The 21,080-nt window shown below is 36.7% G+C and overlaps 1 long non-coding RNA gene across 1 annotated transcript; it reads right to left on the reverse strand.

The window, feature by feature from the left end:
• Nucleotides 1-13,471: 13,471 nt before the first annotated feature.
• LOC131525268 (uncharacterized) lies at nt 13,472-20,104 on the reverse strand. Its single transcript, XR_009267170.1, has 3 exons — nt 19,302-20,104; nt 19,046-19,193; nt 13,472-13,668 (listed from the first exon to the last, which is right to left on the reverse strand). It is a non-coding gene; the product is annotated as an uncharacterized LOC131525268 (long non-coding RNA).
• Between the last annotated feature and the right edge of the window lie 976 nt (nt 20,105-21,080).

Raw genomic sequence — 21,080 nt, forward strand, 5'->3', positions numbered from 1 at the left:
CACATACACATACACATACACAGAGGGATAGCCTGCATTATACACCACCTCATTTAACAGCAAATGCGTTTTGTGGAAAGCAGGAATGGAAGCAGACTTCAACATATTTTCCCGATGCAATAAAAAGTTGCACTTGCTCGTACTTAGGTTAAACATACACAAACTCATATGCAAACACCATAGCATTGCAAGCATGCAATCCTGATGAACATACATATTTTATGTTCTTCTGTTGCAATGATGGCAACAAACTACAGGGGGCGATAGGGATACCTTCAAAATGTCTTAAACCAAATACAATCTAAAGCTAACGTGTTTTTAAGCAGCTGGCTGTAACACTTCAACTTGAAATAATTTGCTCAGCAAACCTCCATCATGACAGAAAGAGAAAAGTGCCCGTAGAAAAAGAGTTTGCACTAATGTGCCTGCTTTAGTACCTCTCCTGGCAATGCTGGGAATGCAACGTCCTGTTAAAAAGGGACACTACCATTAATTTTTTCCCCACTACTGTTCAAAAGTTACACTATTGTTAATTACAGTTACATTTTTTGAAAGAAATTAATACCTAGACATACAGCATGTACAGATATACAGATTGGATTAAATTTATCAAAAGTCTTTATTTCAAATAAAATTTCAAAAGCTTCCTATTCATCCAAGAATCCTGAAAAAATAAATAAATAAATAAACAGCACAACTGTTTTCAACATTGATATTAATAAGAAATGTTTCTTGAGCAGCAAATCAGCATATTAGAATAATAATTATAATAAAATATCAAATATATTAAAATAGAAAATAGTTATTTTAAATTGTAATAATATTCAGCAATATTAATATTTTTACTGTATTTTTGATCACATAAATGCAGTCTTGGTGAATATGAGAGACTTAAAAAAAAAGAAAAAGGCAGTTTCAAATGTCCCAGGAGTTAATTTTTATTTATGTATTTTTTCTCTACATGTCATTTTCACTACAGAATTTTCTAAACATAATAAGACTCGGAAATGGACATGACACAGAAAGAAAATACAGATTTATCCTATGAGGCATGCATGTATGTCCAGTTTTGGATATTGTTTGTGGACAAATTAAACTAGTGAGAGTGCGAAAGTATGTTTTGGAAGAGTTGGGTTTTCCAAATGTCCACAGGATCAAAAAGGAAAGTACCCACACTTGTGGCTAAAATCAAGCTTAGCTAGAAACATTTGTGCAACCCCCTAACAGCTAGCTTAACATCCTAGCAACCTCATAGCAACACTAAAAACTGCTCAGCAGCTGCATAATAAAGTTGAAAACCACTCAGAAATCTAGTTTAGCATAAAACTGTTACTTATCAACAGATTCTTTGTTGACATTAAACTGCATTTACCCATCCTACATGTCCGTTACATACTGCCTTTTAAGAAATGAAAATCAATCCAGTGAATTTGAAAGGGGGAAGTGGCAAGCTAAGAACCCTATCTTTTGTCATTGCAGGAGGTCAATCGGTCAGGCTATGTGTCACAAGCCACCACAAGCAACAGCAGCGATGGCAAACCTCCCATCATTATAAACCAATCAACATCTTCCCACAAATAACAAAGGCCTCTAATTACACCCTTACATTCTTTCACACCCCACTGGGTCCTAGGGCTCCGTTTTAAAAAATCCTATCTAAAATGGTTCCATGCCAGTGATCACACTAACGAAGAGAACAACCACAATCAGTTTCATCAAGCAGAAAATGCATGGATGCACAAAATCATCCCACACCATTTGTGAATGATACTTCAAATCATTCAGATTTTTGATGAAAGCCATGCTATTATTTTAGGTCAGGGGACTTACAGTTCCGCCGTTGTGCGCATCCGTATCTGGTTTTGTCAGGTCTCATGTTGTTAAAGTGTGCTTCTGTGTATTCCTGTACATGAGTATAGTGCAAACAATGCGAGCCGTGATGTCTGAATCGCGTACAAATTACTTTTATGAACCGGATCCTTTCAGTTAGTGAGAAAGATTCATGAAACAGCCTCTCACCAAAGACAAAAACTATAACTGTAGTTTAACTATAACTGTACAAGTCCAATAGGGAAGTTCATAACACAACTATAACGATAGTAACACAGAGGAACGATATTGATTAAATCACTTTCAGAACGATTTCCAACTGAAGAACAATACAAACATTAGCCGCGTTTCCATTACCCTTCAAATTGCACAAATTGAAACTGAGAAATGAAAATACACCTAATGGAAACACGTCAATAGCTGGGGTTCCATTACAGATTTGTGCAAAACTTTTGCGATATTTTATAAATGCTGATAAAAAAAAATGAATTGACAGTGTTTAAATTAACTGATGTTATGAGACTAAAACATAATGTTTTCCTCTTGCGATAAGTCACTGCAACGGATGTTTGTAGATTCATTTATATTGCAACTACCACACTAGCCATTAATTTTAATTGAAGGAGACTTATGCAATGCATGTAACTTTAATGAAGCAGTGTGGGGAGTCACTTCTGGAATGTTTTTGAAATGTGCCGTAACGAGGCTGGTATAAACACAAGCACTGACTAGAGTGGCCGCGATCAGCTTCGGTGGCTGTTGTTGGAGCTGCAACGCGCTGCAGATGTGTGAAGTGTAAATACGGGGTTATCCAAGCAATAATGGCAAGAAATGCCCCTTATACTTGAGAGTGGCCACATAGAAGGTGTTTCTTGGAGGTTAAAGTACATTAATGAATGATCATGTGACTTTTACATATGCCAGATGACCTGTAAATGCGAAAGAAAAAAAAAACTCTTTCCATTGCAGTTTTGCAATATATTCTTTTTTCGAATTGCCTGAAAAACAACCTCATGTCATTTTTAATTTGCGCAATTTGAAGGGTAATGGAAACGGAAATGGAAAATTTTCACAAAAACTCCCATATATCGCAAAAATGTTTTCATACTCGCATGAGGTGGATTTTCAGAAAAAGGAATATATCGCAAAATATATACATGCAATACTATGCAATGCAAACTTTTTTTTTTTTTTTTTTGCATTTACAGGTCACCCAATATACATAAAAGTCACATGATCATTCTTTAATGTGATATAACCTCCATGAAACACCTCAACCATGTCTCTTAATTATAAAGGGCTTTCCTTGCCATTAATGCTTGGACAACCCTAGTCTCGCATAGCCAGACCTTCAGACTGAAGGTCTGGAATCCATGACAGCTTTCATTGGCCAAGGCCTGCCATGAGGCCGTTTGACCGACATGTCAAACAACCAAACAAACAGTTCATTTTGTTCAGCGTCACATTTTGGGGCGTGGAAATGCTGCCACAATAACAGACCGGTGTGTAAAACTCTATACTCTATAAAAGATTCTATGCTGCAAACTTTGAATATTTCACATACTTTTGAAAATCCAGCGTTTAGTTGATCCTGATAAGCGCTCGTCGTCACAGTTGTAAACACGACGGCTTTCTTCTTTCGTGAGGGGGTTTGGCATCACGGCATCTTTGTTTCCAGGCGGAACGTTAAAGAACGCGACACACACGTCTCCTGAACATCCTGTATAATTCAACCAATCCGACGACGACTTCAAAACTCTGAAGTGTTTCCACTTTTGTATGCCATATGCATCAGACGTTTAGCCAACAGTCCGTGGGCGTGACATCTGAGGCTGAGACTAGGACAACCCCTTATTTATACTGCACAGATCTGTGGTGTATCAGCCACTCTACAGTTATTGTTCTTGTTTATACCAGCTCCGCTGTGGCATGTTTCAGAAGCATCCTAGAAGCGGCTGCTTTGCTACAGATACACGCATACACCTCCTTCGATTAAAAATAATGGCTAGTGCGGTGGCTGCAATACATGTAAACCTACCAACATCGGTTTCAGTGACTTATCACGAGAGAAAAAAAAAATTACATTTTAGGTGTATAACTTCAGTTAATGTAAATTCCGTCATCGACATCTATAAAATATCGCAAAAGTTTTTTGCAAATTCTGCTTTAAAGAGTGCGAGCATTTAAAGCGCCAGATGACAAAACTGAGGTGTGCGATTCTAATGAAAAGAATGTTATTTTATATTAGTGTGAATGCAACATAGTTATATTGTTATAGTATACTCATGTTCTTAGTGTGAAAAGGCCTTAACTCATCCATGAGTAAGCAATCTGCATCTGACTCTCTCAGTAAATGTTAAAAAACAGCATTCGGTTCACAACTGACTCCCTCTGTTACGAATCCGGTCTATGAACTTCCGTTCACTCACCACCAGAGGTCACCCGCTCACCACATGGACTCTCACACAACACGGTCACATCACGTCCTGTCTGTCACACCCAGAGTCACGTCACGTCTCAGCTGATCATCCAGAGTCATGTCATAGCTGATCTTCCAGAGCAGTGATACTCAAATCTGGCTTGCGAGATCCACTTTCCTGCAGAGTTTAGCTCCAACCCTGATCAAACTCACCTACCTGTGATTTTCTAATGATCCTGAAGACACTGATTAGCATGCTCAGGTGTGTTTGATTAAGGTTCTATCTAAACTCTGCAGGAAAGTGGATCTCACGAGCCAGATTTGAGTATCCCTGTTCCAGAGTCACGTCACATCCTGTCTGTCACACCAAGATATTCAAGGTCAGTCCTTTGGTATCCCAGTCTGGTATCCAGTGTGAGGGATGCACCGCTGGTGTCTGCACTCACTCTAGCCCTCCTTTTCCTGAATTGATTACCCTGTCTGAAGTGTGTCCCATGATGGGGATCGCTCTTTGGTGTGTTTGGGCTGCATACACCACCACAGAACTCCCAGAGGCGGCGGCCACTATGATGTCTCCAGAGGTGGCGGCTGACGCTGCAGAACCTCCTGAGGTAGTGGAACTCGCTGCTGTGTTCCCCGAAGTGATGGTGCCCGCTGCAGTTTCTCCAGAAGTGGCGGTGCATGCTGCAGAACCTCCCGAAGCGGCGGTGCTCGCTTCAGTTCCTTGCGTGGTGGTGGTGGTGGCGCCCAGCAATACACTTTCAGCCTTTCATGTCACTGTCGAAGGAACCGTTGCTGAACTATCCCTGTAGAACGTCCAGAGGTGGCAGCCTCCGCTGCAGAACCTCTAGAGGTGTCAGTGGTACCCACTTATGAACTCTCGTCCTGCCCTGTCCCGGCCAAGGAGGCCGTCTGTGAACTCTCGTCCTGTCCTGTTACGGCTATGGAGGCCGTCTGTGAGCTCTTTGCCTGTCCTGTCACGCCTACGGAAGCTGCTTGTGAACTTTTGTCTTGCTCTGAACCGGCCATGGAGGCAACCTCTGAACTCTCAGCCTTGTCTGTCACACCCAAGGATGCGGTCTGTGAACTTCCTGACCATTTTGCTGCGGCTACAAGGGCTGTTCAGGAACTCTCATTCCTACCTATCACTGCCATGGAAGCCTTAAATGAACTTTCTGTATGCACTGTTAACCCTGTCATTGCCAAAGAGACCATTAGTGAACAGTCCTTTTCCAGTCCTTGAGTTTAATCCTGAGCTATCTGTGTGTCCCCTTTCAACCAATAAGCCTGAGCATGAGCCATCTGTCTGTTTTATGTCAAGTGATATGACTGATTGTGAACTTCCTGTCAGCCTAGTGTCTGTCAATGAACTGTCTGTCTGTCCAGTTTCAACCAAGGAGTCAGAGTATGAGCAGTTTGGGGATCCCAATTCTGTCAATGAGTTCAATTCTCAGATGTCTGTCTGTCTGGTTTCAACCTATGAATCTGAGTTTGCCTGTTCAGTTGTCACTAATGCTCTTGATTTTGAACTATCTGTCTGTCCAATTTCAACGAATGAGTCTGACTGTGAATTGTCTGCCATTGTTTTCCTCGCTGAAAGATCTACCAGTTCAGTTTCAGTTGATGCACCTGGTTATGAACAATCTTTCTGTACGAATGTAGCTTTTGAATCTGACTTTGAACTGTCTGCTGATCTGGGTTCTGTCAATGCCAAGTCTAATTTCGAACCATCTGTCTGCCCCATGTTAATTAATGAACCTGTTTATGAATTTTCTGAGCCTGTTGATGTACTGTCTGCCCATCCAGTTTCAGTAAGTGAGCCTGCTTATGAGCTGTCTGCCTTCACAGTTTCTATCAGTGAGCCTGCTTATGAACTGTCTGCCCATTCAGTTGTCCTCCATGGACTTCCTCTCTCTCACAGCCAAGTATTGTTTAGCGTATATCTCTCTTCTAGTGATAGCTACACTACGGAGCCATTCCTAGTTTCCAGTCCCAGTTCTAGTCTAGTCTAGTCATTTCGTGTTGCCTTCTTGTCTGTTTCCTGATCTTCTGCCTGTGTATCTTGGATTAACCCTTTGCCTGCTGTTTTGGACTCTGTTTACACTTTGCCTGGACTATTGCTCGTGTTATTGGATTGCCCCTTATGTCAAGCCCTCTGGATATTGTTCGCCAATTGTAGACCCACGTTAGCCCTAGGATTACTCTTTGTCTTGCCTGTGTTATACCTGTTTGCCATTGTTTGATTCTTGCCTTTTTGTGACCACATCTTGAATTCAAGCTTGCAAATGGATCTGCACATCTCACGTCTCATTCGCCCCATAACACCCTCATTCACTACATAGTTTTGTTATAATAAATTAATGATGTTCTTGAAAAAACAAATATTGGTTATTGTTTAAAAGTCCAGTTGTAGTGCTGAATCGACAGGTTTTGGTGACATGTCAGAAGCATAAGCAACATTTTTGGTATTATATATTTTTTCTTAAGTACATACATAAGAAAAAATATATAATACCAAAAATGTACATAAGAAAAAATATATAATACCAAAATGTTGCTTATGCTTCTGACATGTCACCAAAACCTGTCGATTCAGCACTATAACTGGACTTTATATATATATATATAAAAGTAGTAGTAGTATTATAGAAAATATATTATTTATATAACACATCTCGGCTGTGATGAAGACACGGTATAGTGATTTTATTTTAGTTAGATCCTGAGTGTATTTGTGTTAAATACACTCGGGATCTAACTAAAATAAAATCACTATACCGTGGCTTCATCACAGCCGAGAACAGCATTTCATTGCTTTAAAGTATGAAGCTATGAACTCAATGAACTGGAGTGCAGAACAACCATCTTTTTATCGAGCGATTCTGTAATGTGTCAAAAAATCATGTCTTGCCGCATAGCGACACCCTGACACTAGTTAAAACACCGCTCACATTTTCATACAAACAATTTTTAAAAAACGCACATCTTTGCCCTCTAATGCACCTTGTGTTCTTCTTGGCACCCCTGCTTCATTTATCTTCTCACTCCCATCTTCAGCGTTATGAATGAAGCTTGCAGAGGGAGGGTGTGTGTGTATGCAAAGAAAAGACTAGATAGATGCGTAATGTGGGGGATGGCTGAGGTGATGTCGTGAGAGATGGTTTAATTTTAGCAAACGAGAAGTTCCCCCACCACTTATCCATCAGATCTATAAATAACCATGTTCCTGGATGGCTCACTCGATCCAGTCCACTCCCACACATATACACACACACACGGCCTCCAGAGTCACAGAATCCAGCAAGGGACGGATGGAGAGGGGACCGAAGAGAGGGGGAGGGGAGGAGGTTGCTAGGAGACCACTGGAAGGCAGGTCACGTGACTGGAGATGACTGGCACTGGTATAGAATGCAGTCTCACGACACAACACACACACATCACATACAGTTTTATATGGTGTAATTTCACCACAAGGGGTAATAAATCTATAGATCTTGTGTTTGACATGATCAATGCGTGTTGATATAGTTAGAATGACTGGGTCACTTTACACCCCCACATGAAAAAAAATACTATAGTAATTTATAGTAAAATACTATAGTGTTTTTGAACCATACTATAGTGAAGTACTTTAATTTGTTGTGGTAATTCTATAGATGCTGAGGTAATATAACAACTATCGTATAATAAACAAATTACTTTACCCAATACTGTACCAAGTTTTCTACAACTATAGGGTATATTATACTACAATACACTACAGATTTTACTAGTAACTACTACAGTATTTATTGCAGTTTATCAGTTCACTATAGTTAATACTACAGTATGCAGTACCATTCATTAAAAAAGTGTTTTAAATACTATAATATATACAGTATAATACACTTTACTATAGTATGGTTCAAAAACACTATAGTATTTACTATAAATTATTATAGTATTTTTTCATGTGGGCCAGCTCAAATTGACGCACACAAACAGGGATGGCAATACAATCTTTGGCCAACACAGTGTGAATAATGAAAACACTAATCACACACAGACACAAATTCATCAGTGTTAAAACAATTAATTTTGCTCCACATCAGAGTAAAGCAAAAGGCATATTGAGCAACACAGAGCATGATTGAATTGCTGTTGATTGAATGACTGTACTGTTTATAGACGTGTAAACAATCAAAGCTTCTGCTTGTCGGTGTTTTAAGGTCATTGCGGGAGCAGTTCATTAAACCTTGCAACTGGACTGGATGTGGGTTGTATTATGTCATCTGTTCAGTCTTCACAGTAGAGGCATCTAAAAATGACACAAATCTTCTGTGAACTACTTGCTTTGACTTTAGTGATGTGCATTAGTATTATTTGAGACCTTGATTATATATTTGTCATTAGGTTATTGTATTTGTAACAGCAATTAAAAGGAAATCTCCAGTGGGGCCCAAAAGTCGCATCACACTGAATATCTGGGATTCAGCATTTAATATAATCCTGGAAATTTATCAGCTACTCTTTTCACTTGTTATAATAATGTATTGCTATATATATTGCCGTTAAATGAAAATTAATTTGGGTTTCAAAATGTTTTTTAATAAATTAAAGATTCAAATTTCAATTGCTATATTGCTATTAAATTCAAATTAATTTGGGATTTTATTAATTTATATATATACACAAGTGACTATGTAAAAACAAGTAACTATGTAAATTTGATCCTTTGTGTTACATTGCCTTACAAAAATACAGCTAACTATAATCAATAGAAATAGAAACAAATTGCTCTAATAGTGGGTAGAAGACACCTAAAAATACAAACTCATAATTTTCTAGATAATATTTTATACTTTGATTTGGCTTTAGTACACTAAGAATCTAATATATATTATGAGAATTAAAATCAAATCAATATAAAATTATGCTGTTATCCAAATGTGATCTCCTATCACTATTGTATCAGAAAGCAACTCTACCAAGCTAACGTACATCAGGCCTCCATGCAACACGTACAGCTTTAAATCCAACACTGTCATATAACAGAAAAAAGAGGTATTACATTTCTTTGCATTTAGATTATTCAGAAGCACAGGAAGAACGAGACAGAGATTGAGTGGAAGAAATATGTGGTGATGCTTGCTGCTAAATATACCAGAAAATCAGTGCTCACGCCTCCCTGAGCATTCACCTTGAGCTCAGCAGCCCACCACCACCATTGGAGGAGAAACCGAGACACCTCACGCTCTCATTGGCCATGAGGGGCCAGCCTGTTGCTGGGCTGTTTCCATGGAGATGGCTTATCGAAGGTGCCGCTGCAGCCATCACAGGGGAAATAGATGGGGCAAAGATGGTTAATGAGAAAAAGTGAGGATTGTGTGCGTGTGTGCGTGAAAGAGGGAGAGAGACAAAATGGACTGAGGGTAATGATGCAAAAAAAGGATGGATGAATAAAGAAACAGGTTGGTTACGTGTGGCTGCTGGTGAATGTGCATGAATCACATTAACATGTATGTATGAACTTTAAAACTTGATGTTTAAAGACAAGGAAAAGCAGGTGCGAGACCCTGAAAGAAACATCCTCCAGCAGTTCTGAGGCATTCTAATGTTAAAAAATTGAACAAAATATCTGATCAATAAGCTGCTAAAGCCAAATCCCTCTATATTTTAGCATCCACTGCTGTTGTTTCATGAAGAAATGTGTTGTAGTGAATTGACGAAAACCGAACATGAGGTTTTGACTGAGTGAACTAGCCAGAAAGAGCAGAAGGTGAATTCAATCACACAAAATTTCACACTTAATGGAAGAGTTCACCCAAAAAAAATTAACTTTAAACCATTGCCTCTGGCCAAAAGACCATAATCCATAATAACGCTTCCTCCAGTGAAAAAGTCTATCCTTGTTCTCCTCTCACATCAAAATCCACCAAAACGTTTGTTTTTAGAAATCTTTTGGACTGTTTACAGTGTAAACACGGATTGATCTGTGCAGATTTCTCTCCTGATTCAGATGAGAAGACTTTTTCACTGTAAAAAACAATATTATAGAGGACTTGTATTTTAGCTTGAAGCAATGGTTTAAAGTTGAAACTTCTTAACCCTTCAAAACCTAAGCGTTCTGCTGAATGTAATCTTAACGAGTGCGGATCAGTCCCTCTAAACCTGACTATACCGTCAGAGGGACGCCCTAGCTGTGCAAAAATTAATAATCATATTTTCAAAACTACAGCCTTGATCAACGCAATATATGTGTCATTTGAAAGCTTAGAGTCTGAACTTTACAATGCATGTAGCCAAATGGAAAAACTCCTAAGTAGTGTTGACTGAGTTATTTGCTGATAAACTGGAGGGGGGGAAAAAAATCATAATTCTTTATGAAATATTATTTTTGTACTATTTACTGTAATATGTCAAAAAAATCATAAAGCTCAGACAGTCATGTGTCATATGTAATTTGAAAGCTCTCACAGAGTACATTACAATGAGTATAATTGTTTTGGGCTTTGACTAAACTTGAGTGAGTTTTTGTATGTGAAGCCCCGCAAGACCCATATGTAAATAATAAACCATGTAGCATTTATGTCACATTTTGGCTCGTTACTTCATTAAAACATGCTCCGATTGGACATCATTATTTACAGCAGATTATCACAATTAAAATGAGTCCAACATTATCATAATCCAATAAGTCGATCACAAGATATTGCTCACGCAATTACGACACATGAAACCCCACAGGCACACAGATGCTAACTAAAACTAAAATGTAGCTATCACATGGCATTTTCGCTTATAACTTCATAAAACATGCATGGATTGAAGAAAATGGCACATTATTACTTACAGTGGATGCCCCTGATTGAAATAGTCCAAAATCAACATAATCCCCTAATCCCATGCATTGATCATGAGTGAAAGAACGATTTTAAAAATGCCCATTAAGGGGCGATAAAGGCTAACCAAAAAAGGCTACCTTGGTTCCAAATAAAATAGTATTGTTTTGCAAAAAGTGTTTTATGAAATTGAAAACTGAGTCAAAGGCCGAGAATTAGTGTATAGTTTTGCAGATTTGGTGTGTGGTTCTGGTGTTTGAGTGCCAGGTTTCAGAAATTGTGTTTATATTGTGTTTAATTATGTTTAATTGTCATCTGTTTATAGTTTATACAAAGAATCTGCTGAGAGGCTGATGAAGTAATCCTACAGCAAAAAATGGAAACTGAAATACAATGAGAAAATGTAGTTTATAGTTTGCTTTTCTGAATAATAAAGATCTTTGCTTGCCTTGCCAAAATTTTTACTGACCACAAAGCCACAAATACGATGAGCTGAAAATGTTAAATAATTTTAGCGGCATATTTTTAGATGATTAAATATCACATTTTCTTGACAAAAAGGGTATAATGTAACTTCATGACTTCAACACTTTCACTGAAAAATCTTAGCAAAACATTACTGATTTGTTTATAATTTTCAACACAAATCTGCACCAGCTGCATAACCTTGGTCTAAATTAGCACAATTCAAGATGTTCAATATATCACCAAAAAAAAAAAAAAAAACACAGGGAATAAACAGACATGTATATGATCAGCTAATATAAGATGCACTGACAGTTGACATTTCTGTAATTTGGCTTAAAATGCTCTCGCTCCATCACCAGGCCTTCCTTTCTGCATTGTTTTATGTAATATTAAAAAATAATAACATACCTTTAAAAATAATCAAATACATTTCACTAGAATACAAAATAAAGATTCTGATTACAAATTATTTTTGCAGTGCTTTGATCGCATTTATTTATTTATTTTTGTGTCCAGAGGGGAAAAAAAAAATTTTTGTTTTTAAATCTTATAGAAAGAAACTAAGTATTTAGGATGCCATTGAACAAATGAGAATAAGATCTTGTGTATCTGTATAACACAGCAGGTGCTAGTGTAGATGTTGGGGGCTCAGTACCAGTAGAATGTGACTTTACTAGAAAAAAGCCAATAGAATCATTCAGCTGATGTTTGTACAGCCTCCGTTATCCTAATTAGTGTCCAGTGACCTTCAAATGCATTTCCTATATCAATCATTCTGAGCCATACTGAGGGATTCGCCATGGAGACCAACCTGTACTCATGCAGCACTGAAGCACATAATTAACTGTGATCAGAGCCAGTGGCTTTAATAATCGGAGATGTGTTGAGCAACGCGATTCTGATTCATTAAAAATCGAGGGATGACTGTAATCATTCCATTTACTTGGAGCAGCATTTTATCTTAAGGGTCTTAAGGGTTTATATGTAATGTATGTGATTAAAATGACATTAGTCAGTCTTTGGACAGTAATTATTTTATTAATCTGAGAGAGAATCACATTGATGAATTATTAATCTAACACCAGCTGGACACATACTCATTTCACTGCATTATCTGACAAAATACTATTGAGAAGTTGACATGCACTGCTGTTTGACGTGCTATAAATGCTAAAACTACTTAAAAACAGCATTTTGTTAATTCTTTTAGATTTATTATTTAGTGTTTATGACCTCATACAAATTTTGAGAAAATGTAAAAAACAATATTGAGAGATTCGAATAAATATTTGTACGATTTGAGTTTTAAAATAATGAAAGAATAAAAAAGACAACCAGTTACAGTAGCTAAAGTATACACCTTTCTTTATATTTTTCATATTTATATTAATTTTAGGTGTATTTATTATATTTTATATGTATTTTAACATAACTAGCAAATTGCTTAAAATATGGTGGAATTAATTAAAATTATACATTAAAAATATAGAATATATAGGCCTGTATGTGCCTTGAATACACACCATGAGATCTGAGGCACTTACAAATGATTTTACAATTTTTTTCATAGTGCAATGACCTATTTCAATTTAATATATCATCATAAAAGCTCAAACTCGTCTCATATTATAATGCACAACAAACACACATGACAGGAGACAGAGAAAACACCAAGCCCAGTGCATATCTCTAATTTAATTAAGAATTCACAGGAGACTTTGAAGCAGCCTCAGCTGTATCTCATCCCAATCACTCTGAACATGGAGCTAAATGACATGGATTGATTTTGAATGGACAGAGACAATTCAATTTAACTGAAGCAAAGCCAATAAAAGAGATGCAACGAAATCCTAAAATTTACAAGCATATGCATATAAAAAATATAACGGCAGATGGATGACCTTGACGGTCCGTTCCTGGACAAGGCCTGCGAAATACGAATAAATTATTCGAGAAGGAAGTGTTGTTGCAGAGACTGAGCTCACCTCCGTGAAAGTTAATGTGAGGAACTGCGCCCTCTGCTGTTTTTGGAGGATAGTACACCGTTCCTGATCATCTGTAGGCCCGCTGTCAATCTCGTTGTAATGGCTGGAGTGTCTCATTAGCAAACAGTTTTCTAGAAACAAAAAACTGAAACAAACGATGATTATAAATTCCGTTGTACATGGCTTAAAACTCACTAAGTTTACCGAGTTTATCGGCAAGAGATGTGGCGACATCTCGTGGCCTAATGGCAACATAAAAATGCTCCTCAAACCGGTGCATTTTGCCTATGCATTTAGCCTTTAAAAATCATATCGAACAGAAAGAATGAAACAATCACATTTATTAACGTTGAAATGCCTAGATAAATACGAATATACTTCAGTAATGCCACCGACGAATTGATGTTTCTCCCTGAGGGCCATCTGACGATCCTTGGAAAAATGCCATTCTTCGTTGTTAAGACTTTTTTAAACTCTGTCCATGAATGTGTGTTTCCTCAAGTAACTCAAAATACCAATTTCTACCGCGTTATATTAAAATAATAATAATAATAATCGAGTAAAAAGAAACACACAGTCCATTAAAAAACATTACATTTGCAAGTTGGCAGTTGAAACCCTGTGATCTTGTCGTGTAAGTTCAAAAGCCCAAAAGCCCGCCAAAGTTTTGCCAGTAAGACTGTAAATTTACAAGAGTACTGTAAATCAATAATTACAACTGTACTGTAAAAATACCATGTCTTTAAAGATCAGCCTCTGAATGAGATCAGTGATTTAAGCCACTAGATAATGACTACATCATTATCAATAGTCAGTCACAAGCACAAAATCACACATTTTACTGGCTTTTCATGCTATAACAAATGTGCTCTACAAACACCGTTACAGCAACCAGAAAAAAACTAAGATTAACAATCAAGGGTCAAGAGCCCAACTAAAGCAAACCCTGACCGCCACAATGGTGAGGTCAAACAAAACGTTTTCAATAAAACAACTAAACTTCTGTTAATTCTCAAATAATTTTTATAGACATATGACAGAAATAAAGTCAAATTGTAATGTGTGAAGCTGGTAATGCTGTTTGTGGAGTTGTTTAATCAGATCTTGAGAGATTTAATGATGTCTTGTATTTCAGTTGAGTTCATCTAAGGCTGTGGCTGAAGTCAGTTGTAGTTCTTGTTTCTCTTTCATTCAGTGATTCTGCTTGTTAACAGCAGGTGTTATCTATAAGGAGAGTAAATATTTAACTGAACTGTATTATTTTGCACAAGAGAGATCTGTTAGTTTAATGTAGTTTTGTGGGTCACCATTGTGGTGGAGAGTAGAGCCTGTGCTTCAGTCAATGATGAGCCACAAACACTGATGTTCTGCTGCTTTATTTAAAGACAGTAACTGTAGAGTTGCTGATACAGTGATGATCTCTTTGTTAAGTGCTTTACCACATGCATGTGTGCTATAGCTGATGATAAACTGCAACGATTTGAGTTAAAGTCATGTTTTTAGTAACTTTACTATTACAAATTAAGTGTTTGCAGTTTTATATTAAGAAATGTTCCTTCTTAGTAGAATCAAATGAAATAAGTTTACCAAATGTTTACACACCATCATAACAATTTTACAGCATGCAAGAGTTTGCTGTATTTTTACAGTACAATTGTAATTATTGATTTACAGTACTCTTGTAAATTTACAGTCTTACTGGCAACCAAAATTGCCAGTAAGTTACTGTAAATTTTACAGCAATTCTTTACAGTGTGGTTTCACACAATCTGTATTGTTAAAAGCGCTATATAAATAAAGATGACTTGACTTGACTTAAGTCAGGGAAGCGGCATATTTAATTTTTGACAGATAAAAATCATCTGTGAGATACAATGCGTTCAATGGATTGTACTGTTTTTTAACAACATATCAACTGTTCAGATGATGAAATATTAGACAAAAACTTAAACATAAAACAGTTTTGGAAAATGACATGTTATAGGACCTTGATACAGGGAGTGCCATTATAAAGGCAAGTCTAAATTCCATAGCCTTGTTTTCATCTGCATTAAATTCAGGCTGGCCAGATTAAGGTATTTTGTGATTAGTTCTATTTGCTGTATTTTTCTCACCTGTTTGATTAACAAATTGATTACAGTGTCCTTGAAAGGTCTGCATGCCAGAATCACCAACCAACAAAATCCCAAATTAATCCAACCATAATTGTCATTAAAATACCATACCCCATTAGAAAATCTAACTTAAACTATATGTGCTTAGAATAGTAGTTGGTTCACAGCATGTCACTTGGTGGAGCATGCAGGTAGATTACCTTGAAATGGCAACAAACCAGCAACCAGGTCAGAAGTTATAACCCTGTGGTCTAGCAGGTTTTTTGGAATATGGTGGCGGGCCATTGAGCTAATGATCACCTTGCACTAGCTAATGAACAGCTTAGTTCAGCTAGCTCTATTTCAAAACACAATAACTGCTGTAACTAGGATTTTTTTTTTTTAGCAGACAACTTTCTAATTTGCCTTTCTTATATAACATGCCTTTTATGTACAATTTCCCTATCTCATATCAAAAAACAAATCAGTAAAAAATAATTAGCTAACATGAGATCAAATTAATGCAATACCCTATATCTATCAACTGCACCATTGTTTTTATTTGATCTAGTTTATTTATCTAATATTTATCTAATGATCTAATTTCCATTTTTTGATTGAGCCTTATTTTCTTATTTAAAAGTTTCTCTGTTGTCTGCTGTCTGTGAACTTTTTGGTGCAGGTTTAAACCCATTGTAACATCTGGTAATAGTTATGTAACACTAACTGGTGCAACATGTTGTAATATAATACTTCCATGGGTGAAATTCCCAAGTTGCTGCTGTGTAATATATTTCTCTCCCCCACACAGGCACTGGCAAATCCAAATTCTTGTTTCCATTTATTTTTTTCTTCATTTGTGTAAGCTATTTTCATTGCTTTTCCAAATAGTTATCATTTGATGTCTGGCCAGAACAACTGAGAATACACTGATTGTATGGATAGTCCCTCCGCTGTGACCCAGAGGTTACATGCTTCGCTCAAGGGCACAATGGTGATAAAACAGGAATGTGATCTTAACTCACCAGTTTCTAGGACAACCCCATTGGGATTGAAACTTGCATTCCTTGTGCTGGCAGCCACTTAACTATTAGACTACCTAAACTTTTCTTAAAGGGCTCACATACTTTTTTTTTCTTTCTTAAGTCCACTTAAAATGGTAGTCTAGTTCTAGTTTTTGTGCCCATTTAGTTTTTCATGTGCCAGATTATTTCTTAACTCTCTCAAATGAAAGTACACTAAAAGTTTGGGGTTGGTAAGATTTTTATAAAAAGGATCTTATGCTCACCAAGACTGCATTTATTTGAAAAATACAGTAACAATTAGCAATATTGTGAAATATTATTTACATTTAAAATAACTGATTTCTATTTGAATATATTGCAAAAGGAATTTATTCAGCCAAAATTTTCAGCATCATTACTCAAGTCTTCAGTGTCACATGATCCTTCAGAAGTCATTTTCTGCTCAAGAAACATTTATTATTATTATCAATGTTGAAAAACACTGTGCTGCTTTTTTTTTTTTTTGTGTGTGTGTGTGTGTGTGTGTGTGTGTGTGTGTGTGTGGAAACTGTGATACAGTTTGTAACATCATAAATGTCTTACTGTCACTTTTGATCAATTGAATGCATCCCTTGGTGAATAAGGGATGCGTTAAACTTTTTTTGTTTACTTTTTTTTCTGTGTACCACAGAGGTACTATATTCTCAATAAGGTAATAAGACCATAAAAATGGTGAGCAGTGAATAAATATTAACAGCCATAAGGAAAGCACCACAAATAACTTTGCACACAGCTTCTGGCTTCTGCTTGTGGTAGGAGGCCTATTATCACTAACTGATTGCAGATATTTCTCACAGCTGGGCTGTTTTTAATGAAGGACTGGTTTAGTGGTCTGATGCAATATTGTTTTACTGCATGTGGCCTACATTAGTTGGATAAAACATCTGGGAAATGACATTTCATTTTTAGATATACATATGTTGTGAACTATCAGCTTAAGTAAAGAGAAAGTGCTCACTACTTCAGTAGTAAACACACTGTGTTGTCAAAATTGTTCAAGTTTACTTTTAAACTGTAACACTTCCCAGAACGCACCATAAACCCCAGTGAGCATTAGGTGCTCGCTATATTCACTTTCATTATGTCTTTTTTAGTCGTTATAAATGAAGAACGAGGGCATATTTCATTATGCCGCTGTACTTTCTAAACAGCTATAATGAAGATGCACAAGAAATAAATCAAATGACACCAGAAGGATATTAGTCATGGCCTTTGTTACACAGCGAAGATTTTGATAAATGCCAGCTACATTTTAATGCGAGACCTTCTAATTGTGTCACATCAGTAATTGAGTCATCAGTTTACCAATGTTTTGTGAATCAAGACCTTTGTTTGTGCCCAATTCATGTTTTCAATATACAAGGGAGAAACAAGAGACAGCCTAAAATACTAGTATACTATTTTCATTTTCAATTTTCCAGAACATGTCCTGGTTGCTAAATTGCCTAAAATGTCTGGGTTTTGGCTTTGTTTTCATATTTGCTGAAGGTTATAACTGAAAAATGCAGGCATTGTACATAATCAAACAATCATGGTGTTTACAGAAAACTGTCAAAGCAATACAAATATGTGTACATATAATGTATGAGGAATGTATAAATGTCAACAGGAAAACTTTCCTGGCACATGGTCACCATACATCCATACTGACCGCTATTTATTACAAATATGCAATATTTGGTCAATCCTACATTGCTGTCATATGACCTTACTACTGTATACTGCATATTTAATTTAACAAGTGCCATTATCTCCGAAATACTGTATGGTTATTTAAATATCAGAATTTTTGACATGCCGCTAAAATAATCAAGAAGGTTATTTATATACTAGTACTTATAAAAATAAATGCTAATTGAAATATTAATATTTAAGTTTTAATTTGAGTAATTTTGCTATGTGTTTTTTGTATTTTTAAATAGGCTACTTATAGCTTTAAAATTAATGTTTACCCAAAAAGCTAATTTTTAGTTGCCAAGGCAAAATTTATTTAATTTAAAGGTATTTCATCTAACATTTACATTTTATGTCTGCTTTATTTAAAAAAAAAAAAAGTCTTTTTTTTTTTTTTTTTGAAATAAGACTGTAAAAATTATTTTCCTAAATAAAGAAATTGAACATAAACCAGATTATTGGAGTATGTTGTACAAGAACATTTTGTTTAATTCCGTGTGTTAATTCCGCCATTTTTTCAGTGTCATTTTAGATGTAGTTTTAGTTAACAGTTGGTCCTTACTTAATAAAAAGTGCGGTTTCTCTTATTTAAAAGAAAAAAAATCCCTTATGCAAATATATAAATATTCAGAATGAATGTCGTTACAACAGCTAAAATCATTGCGATTTTTTTAGTTATTGCTTTGCTCACTTTTGTGAGGCTCGTTGCAGTATAATGTCCACCTGGTGGCGCTGTCTCCTTTTTTTCCTCCCTTCGTCCTCCACCTCTCTCTGCATGTGCCTCCTCTCCGGTGTATCGCACCTTATTCGCACTTTCTTTCCCAGCCACTGCGTCAGCTCTTTGGACACAACAGAGGTCAAAGGCTCAGTAAACACGATTGAAGAACAGCCAGCGGGGACTAATGGCTCGCAGGCACTGCGCCTTCATGTTTTCCCCCTCCTTTTACCTCACACACAGTAGCTACATTGTGTTTGCATTATTCCCGTCGTTCTGTCTCCCTCTTCAGCTCGCAGTCTCGGCAGTCAGAGGTTAAACCGAGCATTAGCCGTCAGCGAATGGCCCGTTTTTAATCGCTGATTGCACATCATTGCTATCAACATTTAATCATGGCCCCAGTCGCATCCCCGCACGCCCACAGCTGACTTAACAGGCTCTGACACGGAACAATCGCCACACTCAGCTTGTATCTCATCAGCGACAGAGCCTTGAGATCCAACTCATTAAGGAAAGGGCTAACGAATGCGGGGTGACAGGTGCTTAAGGAGGCTACGTCGTTTAAAAAAAGGCGCAAGTCGCGAACCGAGCTGGAACTGCCTCATTACGACGCCGGTGCGGTACGCGAGCGCTTGAGAGGATAAATTAGCAATGTATTCATTATGTTCTCGTGAAAGCGATGTCAAGTCGTCGCGCGCAAGTGTTGAGGCCAGTTGGGTTTCAATTACAGAGAATGCTATGAAGAGTTAATGGGTATTAACACAGAGTGCGTGCTGCTAATGAATCAGGAAGCCTTTCGGTGGGCAACAAATGGCAAACAGTGTCTGACTCAAGCAGCCTACAATCGCCTGATTCTTCGGGGCGTCGCGAGGCATACAAATGACCCGAACGGCAGAACGCAATAGTTGATGTCTTTGCAATGGAATTAGCATATTAATCAAAGACAACAGGGGACTAGCTCTCATTGAGGTAATTGCATTCTCTATGGTGAATGGTTTTAAATTTCATTAAGCTACCTGGCCTGGGTCTTTCTTGTGGTGATCAAAAGTTGGGCTGTCGGAAAAAACCCAGGCAATTTTCCTCGGGAACTCGCACACTACTGTAACTACAGTCTTCCTGCTATCTTGCAAATGGGCCAAAACACTAGGCTGCCACTTCATGATATAAAAGTATTTTAAAAAAGAATTACAAAAGTGATTGCAAATTACAAATACTGTTACTGATAATATAATTTTTATGTTTCATATATTTTTATATATTGTTTCATTTTTAAGTTTTGCGATCACTCCTAATTCTTTTACCACAAATCTTTTATTTGGAAAAAAAAGGATATTAAATGAATGTATATTTGATAAAAGTTGCATGATTAATAAAAAGATGTTAAAATAAAACAATGCACATATATATGGGCTTGTGAATAAGTGGATTTTAAATAAATACATTCCAATAATATTTGTGTCTGATTATTAGGTTAAAAATGGTGTTTGTATAAAAGAATGCAGAAATCGCATGGTTTGGTCCAGTGCAATCACGCCTTCTACAGATCATTTGCTTTTAACTGAAAATTTGCTCTCTGGAAATGTCACTCAAAATGTGTATGCCTTTCCCCCGTGAAACACAAAAGGAGTTATTATCAAAATGTCAAAGTTGTTTTCCATACAATGGAAATGCATGGTGATCAAGCTGTGAAGTTCAGCTCCAATTTCTCTTTGTTTATTTAAACAACAACAACAAAAACTCCCAGTAATATCCTTGCTTTAATATTTCAGAGTACTTTTTATCCATTTTATGGTACGAATTATTTTAGCTGTCAGGTATAATGACTTTAAACCTAACGTCTAAATGGGTCCATATAATTACTGATTTAAACTCTTTTCAATATAAAATATAAATTGACCAGCTGAGTTAAGAGCACCCCCTTAGGCGAAATACTTAAATGAAAATGGTCATTACTTGTTTTAAATATTCAAAAATCATGCAATTTTTATTTATTACTTGTGTTACGATTGCC

This window comes from Onychostoma macrolepis, chromosome 19 (assembly GCF_012432095.1).
Source record: "Onychostoma macrolepis isolate SWU-2019 chromosome 19, ASM1243209v1, whole genome shotgun sequence".
NCBI classification, from domain to species: Eukaryota; Metazoa; Chordata; class Actinopteri; order Cypriniformes; family Cyprinidae; genus Onychostoma; species Onychostoma macrolepis.